The sequence below is a fragment of the Thermobia domestica genome, chromosome 9 (assembly GCF_964235325.1).
Source record: "Thermobia domestica chromosome 9, izTheDome1.hap1.1, whole genome shotgun sequence".
NCBI classification, from domain to species: Eukaryota; Metazoa; Arthropoda; class Insecta; order Zygentoma; family Lepismatidae; genus Thermobia; species Thermobia domestica.
In genome coordinates, this window is record NC_137462.1 from 41113701 (window position 1) to 41127293 (window position 13593).

At 35.8% G+C, this 13593-nt stretch overlaps 1 long non-coding RNA gene across 1 annotated transcript; it reads left to right on the top strand.

Moving 5' to 3' along the window:
* Positions 1-394: 394 nt before the first annotated feature.
* Positions 395-12444, top strand: LOC145693970 (uncharacterized). The gene is made up of 3 exons (XR_014132863.1): positions 395-570; positions 8610-8748; positions 11403-12444. It is a non-coding gene; the product is annotated as an uncharacterized LOC145693970 (long non-coding RNA).
* The last annotated feature ends 1149 nt before the right edge of the window (positions 12445-13593 follow it).

The following is a 13593-nucleotide window of genomic DNA, read 5'->3' on the forward strand; positions in this document are numbered from 1 at the left end:
GCAGACAATTCCCAACTCCGCTTATGCTGCAAGGTAATTTTCTTTCAAAATATGTAAACAAACACTTTACATTCATTTATACGATATATACGCCATTGAGTCTGGCAACGACTGCACTAGTTTAGTTGAGTTAAAGCTTTGGTGCGTGAAGTATTGAGTTCTATCCACGCATTCTTGCGCTCTGCATATTTTAAGTTACGTTATCGTATCTCAGCTTCGTTTTTTGTTAACTCCTGAATTAGTAATTATGAGGATCTAGCATAATTTGACCGAATCTAGTATAATTTCGATCAGGTTTTGGAATAATTCCGAGCTGTGAGTCTGGCAACGCTGGTAGAGGAATTGAGCGCTACGAGAGAAATAAATTTTGTTTTGCTTGAAAGCAGACGACGTTGCAAGGTGCGGAAATAAAATAAAAAATAAAAATTAAGATGGAAGTAGATGTTCATGCTTTAATGAATTGTGCTTTTGATAAAGTTGCATTGTGGAAGCAAGCTTATCCAGATTATCACAAACGACAGGTCGCGAACAAATTATGGGCAAATGTAAGCAAGGAACTTGGCGTGGAAGGTATGTATATTTTTCTTTGTTTTGTCTTTAAAATATGAAGATTTAATTAATACATGAACCCCAACTTTTTATTCAACTTATATTTCCTTTTTGTTCCTCAAGTGATGATTTTAGGAATTACGTAATTATTGACAAATATGTTTGAAATAGCAAAAACGGGTTTCTTTTACTCATGGAGAAAAGTTTCTTAGAAAGTAGATTGATTCTGTAATCTCTAATTTTATTTAGTTAATTTATTTTAAAGTGAAAATAGTAGCGGTTACCACGAACGCACTACAAGACACGCTCCAACTGCGCATCGATAAGTAGGGCCCTTTGAAAAAATATAGTAGAGTAGGGAAAGGTAAAGTAGAGTAAGATATAAATAAGTAGTGTAAGGTATGGGTTAGCTTAAGGTTAGGTAAGTTTTGAGCCATTTTCATAAAATTATTAATGTGTAATTTCTCCTTTCTGAGTGAGTATACCTGCTGGAGCGGGCGTTGTAAATTAACCCGTGCATAAAACACAAACCAGTTTGTGCTAGGTGGCCACTGAAAAGCACGAGTGCTCTCTAACTGAGACAGGGCAGGAGTGCAGCACGAAAATCCGAGTGACAAGGGTGCGTCCGTAGGGAGCAGGCACGTCAGCGACGGGGGTTATGCGCATAAACGATGATAGTGGAATAGCACACTAACAGGCAGTTATTCCGAAGTTGGTCGTCCGCCTAAATTTTGGCTAAAAGTGTAATAATTGGTTCCTTTCTTTACCAAAGTTTTACATTTAATTCACATAATAATGCCGAGTGACCGTTAACGAGTGAAGACGGGTTAGTACCCCACAGGGCACGTTGTTTTCTCTTTTTATTACAGCTAAATGGGAAGAGGGGCCTGTGTTCTAGAAAATTGCTGCCTTGTTCGTTATGCCACTTACTGTTACAGTAAACAATACAACTTTCTCCACGTTTCTTTATAGTTATTTGCTTACCACATTTTCCACAATTTATTTTTAGGTTTATTAAGCCATGACTTTTACTTACTTTTAATGGCTTTTCCTGATTATCACCAGCAATGTTTTCAAAAACAAATGCTCATTACATTCCCATAATCCTACCATGAAGTAACCTTGCGCCAAGTAGTTCCCTCCGCTTGCCAAATAGTTCCATGTCTAAAACCGTTTATATAAGAAAATAAACACAACTTTCGCTTTCCTTATACATTATGAAGCACACGAACAAGCAAATTTATTTCTTGCCGATAATTTTTAAAATTTTACTAGATACGGACGACCAACTTTGGAACTTAACCCCACTAACACATACAATGCTTTCACTGTTAATCAAGATTCATTTCAATATGCTGTGCAGTGTGCACTGACAGTAATTACTTATATTCACACTGTCATTCCGTATGGAGCGGGCATGTCAGCGACGGTGGGTATGCACGTAACCGAGGGTAGTGCAAAAATTTTATATCCCATACAACTATGCCTTACATCTAATATAGCTTTACTTCACTCCTGTGGTTCTGCATCATCACTTTACATAATGTCTTGAGTTCATAATAGCTTCGTTACGGAGTACTATGCATTACGTATTTCTACCTATGATAAATATTATAATAGATGCACTGAGAAAAATGATTGGGTTGAAACGTGACCATGCGGTGTGGTTAAAAAGATTTAAACCAAAATGGGTTTATTAGGAACGATGGGTGGTCACTTGCAACCCAACTGCATTAACCGTTGGGTCAACAAAATGACTATATGTCACCGTAGAGTATTTTAAACCAGCACTTGAGTCATACCTGGTTACCGGAAAGTGTCATGATACGTGAAACATATAGTCTAATCGAAGCTGATTTAAGTGAACTGTTAAGTACTACAAAAATTACAACACATGTTTCTTATTTACTGTCCATTCAGTCGAAATTATACAGAGTTATATCTTGACAGAGCACGATTACAATAGCAACGTTAGCTCCGGTCCAAGCGGAAGGCTGCGGAGGAAGAAAGTAGCGCCAAAAAGAAAAAAATCATCGCATCGAAACCACAATGCATGAATAGCAGTGCTGTAATCTTTTTTCCTAATGTTATTCTTATGTCCTAGCATATAAGAATAACAGATGGCGCCACCGTTTCTGTATAACTTTTGTCAGACTGTTCACAAGTTTAAAAAACGATTATTTTGGCCAATTACAGGAAACTTAGAACGTTATTTGTAGCTTTGTACAAATGTCAAATATACTGCGAAAAGCTTTCAAATAACTACTTACTGGCTATGAGAAATGAAAATATTCACAGTCAGTACGTAATTATTTCTGATATACTCGGAAAGCGATATCGTTGGTGTTTTCCCGAAGACCTGGAAGGAAGCTCGTATTATCACCATCCCCAAGCCCGGGAAGAATCCACTTCTCCCGGAAAACTATAGGCCAATAAGTCTTCTGTCACACCTAAGTAAACTCTTTGAACGTGTGTTTCTCTGGAGGCTGAAACAGCATGTAGCTACTAGGGACCTTCTACCATTTCATCAGTTCGGGTTTCGTGCACAACATAGCACTACTACACAACTCGTGGGAGTAGTGGATCATTTAACAGTGGCTTTCAACAGAAAACAGCACAACCTTGGAGTCTACCTGGATGTCTCAAAAGCCTTTGATAAAGTATGGTTAGCTGGACTTTTATATAAACTATACACGCAAGGTGTTTCAGATCGTCTTCTGCATTTACTGCGTTCCTACCTCATTGGCAGAAAATTCCATGTGTCTGTTGACGGTGTTAAATCCACGTCTAGACCTATTAAAGCAGGTGTTCCACAAGGCGCTGTACTTTCACCGCTTTTATATAATCTGTACACAGCAGATATCCCGACCTTACCCCATTGCTTTGTTGCAACATACGCCGACGATACTGCCTTTTTCACGACCAGTAGCTCACTTGCACAGTGTTACATATACATGCAACGCCAACTCATAGGTTTTCAAGAATGGGCAAGACGTTGGAGAATCGAAATTAATGCAGACAAAAGCTGTGCTGTCATCCACAGTCGGAGACGGATCCGCGTCCATCGAAATCTAAACTATGAGAACACACGCATTCCTCATGCTACGCACGCCAAATATTTGGGTGTAACTTTAGATCGTGGTCTAACGTTCGCCGCACACATTAGAGACATAAAACAGAGAGCATTACGAAAAATCTCAACGTTGTACCCCATCTTGCGCTGTAGCTCCCTTTCTCATGAGGTCCGAGTTCACATCTTTAAAATGATAATCCTGTCTACCATCTCTTATGCATGCCCTGCCTGGCAACATGCTTCCCATAGTCACGTACAAACTCTGGAAAGTGTGCAAACTCGAGCTGGTCGTATAATCACTGGTCACGACAGATATACACGAAACAGCCAGATCCTGGAAGACTTAGAGCTACCCACTGTCAGAGACGTACTACGGCATCTCCACAATAAGTTCTTTCGTACTTTACCCAGACATATAAATCCAGCTATAGCTAATATCGGCACCGAATGCGCACTGCGGAACGTCCATCGAACACCACGCATTTAAAATCTCTCCAGAACTGGTAAAGAAGTCATAATCAGCTATTCTGCGACAGTTGCAGATGTAGTCTCCCATACATACCAAAACAATAGTAACATCCAACAAACCACCAGCACATCTTGATATATTCTTTATAACATATTACTCATGGAGTCAGGGGCTCCGGCCCGATACTCTATACATAACCACAAAATTACCGTGACCGTGACCGTGACCGTGTTGGTGTTGAATAAAATTCCAAATAACACGATAAAGTGGTAATCATTTTATATTGTGTAGTGTTGGGTCACCTATGTAACCAACGCATGGTTTGTTAAATCCCGTAACGGTTAATGTGATATTTACTCTTTTAACCCATTATTTCGTCATGTTTTAACTCAACCATGGTTAATTTTATCTCATTGGTGGGTTATTTACACTCTCCTTCTCCAAGCGACCCCACACTGGGGTCATTTCTTACCCCATGTTTATTTACTTTTAACTACATGTTTGGTCAAACGCATTATCGGGTTAAGGGAATTTACACTTTGCTGGGTCATATTGTACACCAAGTAGGGTTAAATGTATTAACCGGTTAAGCGATTTTAAACCAATTGGGCCGTTGGGTTGGACTCCTATATTTAACTGCACGTTGGGTTGAATTTATTTCAACCCAATTTAACTAAACGCTTTGACCCTATTTGGATCAGAGCAGTTTTAGTCACGTGGTTGGGTTAAAATATGCACCAATAGGGTCAATTTCAACCCAATCATTTTTCTCAGTGTGTAAGGTTCCGATATATAGTTACATGTATATTGCTATTGCCAGTGGCGTATTTAGGGGGGTGGCTTCCGGGCTTGAGCCCCCCCCGAAATCTTACTTATTATAGTAAAGTAAATGAAATATCTTGCAGAATTTTCACATTTCCGGGCAAAGCCTCTCCCGAAACAAAATCGTAAACACGCCACTGGCTATTACAAACTGAATCAACATATAAATAACATAAGTGTTTGATACCTTCCATTTCATATCAGCCAAAAAAAAAAAAAAAAATTCCATCACCATCTCAGATATTTTTGAAACTTTTTTTTATAGCAACTAGACATGTTTTTTCAATGACCCGTATTTTTTGTGTTGTCGGAAAAGATTTTCCCGCCAAGTAATGGGCCATCAAAACGGGAAGTACAATTTACGAATTTTAGAGGACATAGAAAATCGTAAACTTCGTAGCATTACCATTCAGCTATGGAAACAGATAGTTATAATTCTTGTTGTGCTATGTACACTCGTGACCAAAATTATTGTCGCATGTCTATAAATATGTTGTTTTAGGAATATAATTTGACAACGAATTCGTCCGGTATTTCTTATAATGTTAGTATGTGTATAATCGGGAAAGACATGTATGTGGCAAATTTCATGTCAAAAGAGCAGTAAATAAGAACAATAAAACTTCCTTGTCCATTTAGCAACATTTTGTTTTACTCATTCTAATTTTCGTGTTTGTAATTCTTTTCCTCTGAAATTTACTACGAATATACATTTCCCGATTATAAATGTAGTATCAGTATCAATAGTATCCTGCAAAATCATTATCAAATTATATTCTTACAAGGAGACAGTTATAGATATGTCTCCTTGTAACAATCATTTTGGACATGAGTGTACATAGGGATATAAATAAAATATATTTTATTATAGTTTGGTTTGCGCATGCATATCTGTTGGTACATAAATTAACAAACGAACGTCAGTTTATCTGAAAAGTCGAAGTTTGCGATTTTTTCGAGCACTTGCGGTTCGAATTTTAAAATTCTATTTTACGGTTGGTAAGACCTAGTTACCCGCTTCTCAAAAAAAAATGTATTGCTTCTGTGTGCAACCGTTTCGTCGCAAAAAATTCGAGAAACCGTCAAATTTTCAAAAATCACCTTTTTCGAAATCACCATAATTTAAAATCCTAAAATGCTGTCAAATTGTTCAACTTTACATGAATAATAAACACACCAAATAGCATTCTCGACCAATGCTTCATGAATGAACTACAGCCTCTTGAAGTTAGCGAAGTTTCATTAACTTTAATATCGCCGTTGGCAACACTGAAAAGAATGAAAGTGCAACAATTTGATGATGTTTGTGGTTCACATTCATTAAATAAAGAATAAAAGTTTTTTCTGGCTCCTTTTTATTATTTTGATCAAAAAGGCTCTCTGAAATAATAAGATGAACTTCCCCCTACTCCGTTTTCTTAAACCGATGTAACCTGAGGTGAAAATTACGATTATGAAACAAATTTTAAACTTACTTAAAATGGTTTTCGGAAACAAAGTTTCACTGGTTTTTTCCACTCTGAAGTAATTATTTGCTTGCTTAGTGTCTTCTTCGCTAATAGCATGTCACCATGGCAGATGCTCCAATAGGTGTTGGTGCACTCACAACTCGTAGCACGTTGTCGATAGTCACAAAATACTTATATTCTCTTCTCTTATTCTCTTCTGGAAACCTGCACCCTGTTGAAGGTCCATGTGGAAACAAAGAAAAAAAAATGAAATGAAATCTTGGGAGTTTTACGTCCCACGTTTATGCCGGTTAGGCTAAAGAAGACAGTGATTATGAGAAATAAGTGAAATGGTGGAATGAAGAAAGTAAGAGGAAACGGGAGAACTCCGAAAAACCCACCAGTACGGTGTTTGTCCACCACAAAGTCCACACGGCGCGAGCTGGGATCGAACCAAGGACCCTAAGCACCGGAGGTGAACGCTCTATCACTGCGCTACCGCGCCTCCGGGAAACACAAAGAACACTGCAATTTCATGTAATTTATGGTTTATTGATAATATTTCTGCTATCCATCACTGGTTATCATATATGCATGTAACAAAAGTTCATTTTTGCAGATTTCTTAAATCTACACTTTGAATTGCAGAAGCTCGATTTTGGGGAAAGCATGAAGTTAGTCCATGGTGACCCGTTACTGCCATAAAAGCCAAAAATGACTTCGGTAAATACCAGTTCCGGTCCCACACTTTCCCACTTTTTTTTTTTTTTTTTTTTTTTTTAATTGTCGAATTCGGTTTTTGGCAACAAGACGAGAGTAATACCCGGAGTTGGTACTTGCACTATACTCACGAATTTTTCTGCAGGTTTAATACGGTGAATCTGTTTTTCATTTTCCCGGGTTGCCACATTCTTATCCCCCCTCTCCCCAATACTTCGCAGAGACCCTTACCACGGCCGGTTTCACTGAAAAGCCACTGCTTTATCGGACCTGTCTGCATCTTGGACATCTGAAAGCAATTTTTAAAGTGGAATGCAGCACCATCAGAAATCACTGAAATGGTTTATTAAATTGTAGACACTTATTTTCACGTGTTCGAACCTTTTTCTATAACGTATATTATCGCTTTTCTTCGAGTATTTTTAGAATCTTATTCATGGCTATGAGTACGATCCGAATCGTGTGTTTTGTCATCGCTTATTACGGCAAAACTGTCAGTTGTTTCATAATAATATATCACTCCCGTAAAGAAGGACATTTGCTCGTTTCTCCAGTGATCATTCTGAACTTCCCTTTGCAGAATAACAGTCCAATTTAAGCGAAGTCCACATGCAGTAAAATAGAATTTGTATCTTGAAATTTTACACGATGCTTTGCGGTAACATTTTTTTACCCTTTCATTGTTTTCATTGTTGCCAACTGTGACTTCAACGTTAAAGAAAGTTCGCTAATTTAAAAAGGCTGTAGTTCATTCATGAAGCATTGGTCGACAATGCTATTTGGTGTTTATTATTCATGTACAGTTGAAATATCTGACAAAATTTAAGAATTTTAAATTATGATATTTTCGAGAAAATGACGATTTTTGAAAATTTGACGATAAAACGGTTGCACACAGAAGCGATACTTTTTTGGGGGGAGGGAAACGGGTAACTAGGTCTTACCAATCTTGAAAACGGAATTTAAAATTCGAACCGGAAGTGCTCGAAAGAAAGCATAAACTTCGACTTTTCACATAAACTTACGTTCATTTGTTAATTTATGTACAAAAAGATACGCATACGCAAACCAAACTATAATAAAATATAGTTTATTCATATCCCTATGTGCATACCACAACAAGAATTATAACTCTACATGTCTCCATTGCTGAATTGTGAGGCTGCGAATTTGACCATTTTCCACGTTTTCTACAATTCATGAATTGTACTCCCCGTCCTTGATGGCCCATTACTTGGTGGGAATTGTTTTCGGAAAAAAAAAAATACGGGTCCCTTAAAAACATGTCTAGTTCCTATTAAAAAAAAGTTTGAACAATAACTGAGATGGTGATGGTACAATTTTATTTTTATTTATTTATTTATTTATTTATTTTTGCCTCAATTGAAATGGAAGGCACCAGATATCTAATTTAAGTTAAAAACAATGTACGTTTCTCATTAATTTTTAGTTACTATAAAGATGTGACTTAAAATTTGTAAAATACTGTACATATTTTAATTTTTTGCATTTTCTTTTTCTATAATAGATTATTAAAACACATCCTACAAAACATAAGAAATGTTTATTAAGTACTGACCTGTTCCGAGAGATCAGAAAAGATGAATACGAGCTGGTTTTGGAATGAAAATGGTGTTCTTTATGCTATGTATTGGGTAGTTCAGGAAGTGAGTATTTATTGAATGTTTTATTATTGTTATTCGATATGCCCATTAAACCATATTAGCATATGTTAAAATAGTTGAGACTCTGTAGTATTGATAGAAAGTTGAGACACTATAATATTAATAAATTTTCATAGAAATAGGCACTAACTATACATTTAAATAGGAAGAATGTGTCAAATAAAATTTACTGTAGGCAGCCAATGACACTCCAAAATAAACAAACTTCTGTTCTTTATAATATATCGAACGTAAAGAAACGACATTGGTTGATTTGGCGCTTTATTGATGCATTTCGAAGGAAAAAAGAGAAGCAAGACACGAGGCAATGCTTCGAGTAGACGATCTGCCCAAGAAAAGAAGAAAACTCCCGACGAGAGCTCACGTCGTTTTTCAGATTCCGCGTTAATCAGTAGGTTCACGTTTTGTATAGCCTCGCTGTTCACGGGACGTTAAACTCAAATTCAACTGAACTGAAAGAAGAAAATAGATTCAAGCTGATGAAAGAATTCGCCGTACAGAATTTTGAAACTGTTGACATTGCAGAATAATGCTGGATTTGGCCCATAATTCCGTCATGGAATGTTAATGTCATGGTAATTGTAACATAAGACAAAGTAAATTATTCAATAGGTATATTAGATTTCACTGTTGTTGTTTCCTTTCCAATTATCTGTGTTGCAAATACGTAGTAATAAGCAGTAATGCAGTGTTATGAATTGCTACGAAGTTATGAATATCCTTTACGTTAGAGATATTGTAAAGATAACTTCACAGAAGTTTACTTTGGGGTGTTGTAGGATGCCTACAGCAAATTTTATTTTAGCCCAATATAGATTCATGCTGAAAAAAATTTCTGCAGATCATTGTCTCCGATTTTCCTGAAATTAGGATATATCATTCTAAAAACAAAATAATTAGACCCATTTTTTCTGCATTATACAAAAAAATATTAGAACTAAATTAAGCATTTGTTGCAACTGAGACTTTAAGTGACTGTTTGCCATGGCATTTTAAAGAATATGTGGATCAAATTTAACCTTTCCGAACTTCTTAATTTTAGGTTGTGCAGTTATTTTTTGAGTTTTAGTGATATTAATGCCTATTTTTAAGGCTTTTAGTACGTAATCATCCGGTTTCTATTTTTGAAGTACATTATAACCCATTTAAGTAGATTAACCTATTTAGATATACGGCTTTGCGTCCAAACGTCTCGCGCCCAAACGTCCTGCTCCGGTATCACAGGGTGGTATAGGAGCAGAGGGCTGGTGTTATTTATCACTAGCCTTTAAGATATATATATATATATAAAAGTGAGCATAGTGAGAAGGACTACATATACTTCTACCTTATTAATTTATACAGTATGGCGCTAAATTCGGTTTACAAAAGCAGAGGGGTGATTTCTGCGAGTAACAAAAAAAGAAAAATTCCAATAAACATAGGGCGAAAACCCCATCGTTTATGTGTTATTTTCTGCTGAAATCATGAAAAAATGAACTTTAAAGGTTCATAGCTCCAAAACTTTGGGACCTACCTTGGTCCGGTCAAGACTTCACTTAGAACCTAGTATGTTCCCTATCCAAAAATGCGTGTTTCAGAATCCTGAAGTGCTTCCACAACAATGTTTACAGAGGGAGTTTGACTACGGGCCTATGATATAAAGTAATCTCCAACTACCTCCATAAAAATTGTTGCGTGTGTACCTTAGGATTCTAAAACATGTATTTTTGGATAGAGCACATATTAGTTCCTAAGTGAAGTCTTGACCCGACTTTGGTAGATCCCATAGTTTTGGAGCTATGGACCTTTAGAATTGATTTTTTCATGTTTTCGGCAGCCTATAACACGTGAACGATGGGCTTTTCACCCTAAGTTTATTGGAACCTTTTTGTTTGTTTTACTCTCAGGAAACACTCCTCTGCTTTTGTACGACGAATTTAGCGCCATACTGTAGGTATCGTTAAAAAAAAATGTAAATATTAAGCTAGGCTTAATCTGCACTTTTTTAAAAAAGTTTATATCTCTATTACTTTATGGCAGGCATGCATATAGCGGAGTTGGGATTTGGGCGCCAGAGTCCAGCGGGCAAGCTCTGTTCGGTTTTCTACGTTATTTATTTACAAATACTGAACAAAAATTCAGAATAAATTATATCTTTTAAAAGTTTTTTTTTTCTTTTTAACTATTTTTAAAGCGAGCTTATCTTCTTTATCTTTTAAGTCGAAGCAGGAAATATAAATCACCGAACGATTTTTGTGTATGAACTCTGTCAAACTCGTAACCCAGCTGAGTTACTTTCCTTCCTTTGCTCAGTAATACTCATGCATCTACAGTTTCCATTTTCATCCTAAGTTAAGTTTATTGTGTTCTGTAATATCATTATTTTAAGTTTGGATCATAGTTTCAATTCTGTATCTACACTAAAACTTTATCCAGCGTACCAAATTTGAGTGATAGTTATTAAGATATTTAGTATATAACTTCCAAAAGTATAGGAAACAATGTTTTAGTATTTTGGATAGCCTGAGGTAAGATAAAAAAAAACCGCATAAAACGCTTCGTTTGACTTAACCTTGATTCTGAGATATCTTTCGTTTTTAAATTTTGCCACACATGCTACAAATAGTAATTTTACAACAATTGCTTTATTTTAGGAGTCCACTGTGTTTGGAGGCTATCAACCGAGATGATTTCAAGGTACGCCGCACACCGGTACTACATAGACGGTACCAAATTTGACCGTAAGTAAGGATGAATCCCAGAAAAAGGAAGAAAGTGTTGTGACTCACCTAGAATTTCAAAGTGTCTTCCTATGTGATGAACTATCATCAGCCTCCCATCATTAGCGCGCGGCTTGCTCAATTTGCAGATTCGACGAAAAACGTTTTATATAGAGAGAGTTTGGCATAGAGACATTTAGTATAGGAAGTCCAAAATTCATAGCGTCAACATAACACCAATTTAAAAATATAGACTGAAGATCTAATTATTTCTTATTGACTGTGATTTTTTTATTGGCGTAGCTCGCTTCGTGTGATGTGTATGATACTCATTTAAGCTAATTTGCGTGCATATTATGCTGTTTAAATTTATGGCAGTTAAATCACACTTCAGATTCTAAAGTAATGTATAATATACCTACTTCGTATCGTTAAATATATTCTTAGATGAAGGTGACAGAGAACTTTTCAAGAAATAGTTTATTTTGTGTGTGTTGAGGGAAGGGGAGACGTAAGTAATCGCATGATTCTGCCGCTTGGTTTTCGGTGATTGGTACAGTCATCTTCTGAACTACAATACTAGGGTGTGGGAAAGAGTTTGTAAGATGCAACTCTGTTCAAACTTTTCTTACAAAGTAAGTTTTTTTTATGTTAAATAAAACTTGTTAAAATTGATACACTGATGAGGTGCATATACATTTCAAACTATTATAATGTACGGTATGCAATTAGTAGACTTAAATTAATATAGACTTTTTGTTTATGTATTCACATTAAATATATTGTGTACTACAAATGTATACTTAATGTAAAATTTAATAAATTATTACTGTAATTATTCTCAATAAATCTACAGGATTTTATTTTATGTATTGTCTTTTAAAGGTTCATTCCTTTATTTGGCTTTCGGTTTGTTATGTAATCATAAGTAATGTAGGATGGTGGAATTTAGATCATTTTAAGGATAATTTCTCTATTATATACGATAACTCAAAGAAATAATCGATTGTATATCGCAATTAATATTTACATGATATAAAATAAGTTATTTTCCCCATTTATCATGTATAAATCTTACCACCAGTGGGGTTCTGTAGTATAGACACTGGTTGCCCAAGTACTTCACAAGTTACAGTATAGTCAATGTGGTCTGGTTGCTTGAGCACTGACTTCAGGAGTGGTAGAATGAATGACTATTCGGAAACAGTGAGTAGCCTAGCGATTAATGCATCGACACGGTAAGTTGAAGTTACATGTTCAAATCTTAGTCCAGTCTTGCATTTTCTTTCCTTTTGTAATTATGTACTTTAGCTTAGTAGACCTGATTTCTTTATACTCGAGTTATTTCATCATGACTTTCAACACAAGGACGACATGAACCACTCATATGTTGATAACTGGGATGTCTTCCTTGTGCTCTATCATTTATTCTACGCCCTACAATAGCTGTTTTAGTGTTGTGTAAAACATGCAACGAAGAGCACAATTAAGACACCTCGACTGTGGACATCTGAGTGGTCCACGTCGTCCTTGTGTTAAGAGTCATGGTGCAATAAAATGGCTTCATGGTGATATAATCACGTTTTATAGTGATTCTTTATAAGAAAAACTCATTATATACAAGTGTTTGTAAGTTTCGTATATTTTTAATACTTCTGTAAGAAACTGTACTATAGCATTTTTTTTAGTTCCATTAAGAATACTTTTCACAAAATGCATGTGATTTGTTCCGATTGTTATTGTTCCTCCATATTTTTAAATGAATAGATATAGAATGTGTGTCCGAGATAATTTAGTTTTCTCCACTTGTACTGCACAGTGCCCCCTGTGGTGTCGCCTTGTAATATTAAGGGATCCCGGGTACATGACAAAATATTTAGTAAATATTTTCTGTACATGATAGAAAATATTCAGAGAATATAAGGTAGACAAATCAAAAACATTTTCAAATTACTTTTCTTGGTGTTTTGTAGCAGTAGCAAATGTTAAGAAAATATTAAACTAGTTTCAGACGAATTTATGCTAAATAATTCTCTAAATATTTTCTGTCATGCACAGAAAATGTTCATTAAATATTTTCTGTGATGTTCGGAAAATATTCACTAAATATTTTTTGTCATGTATA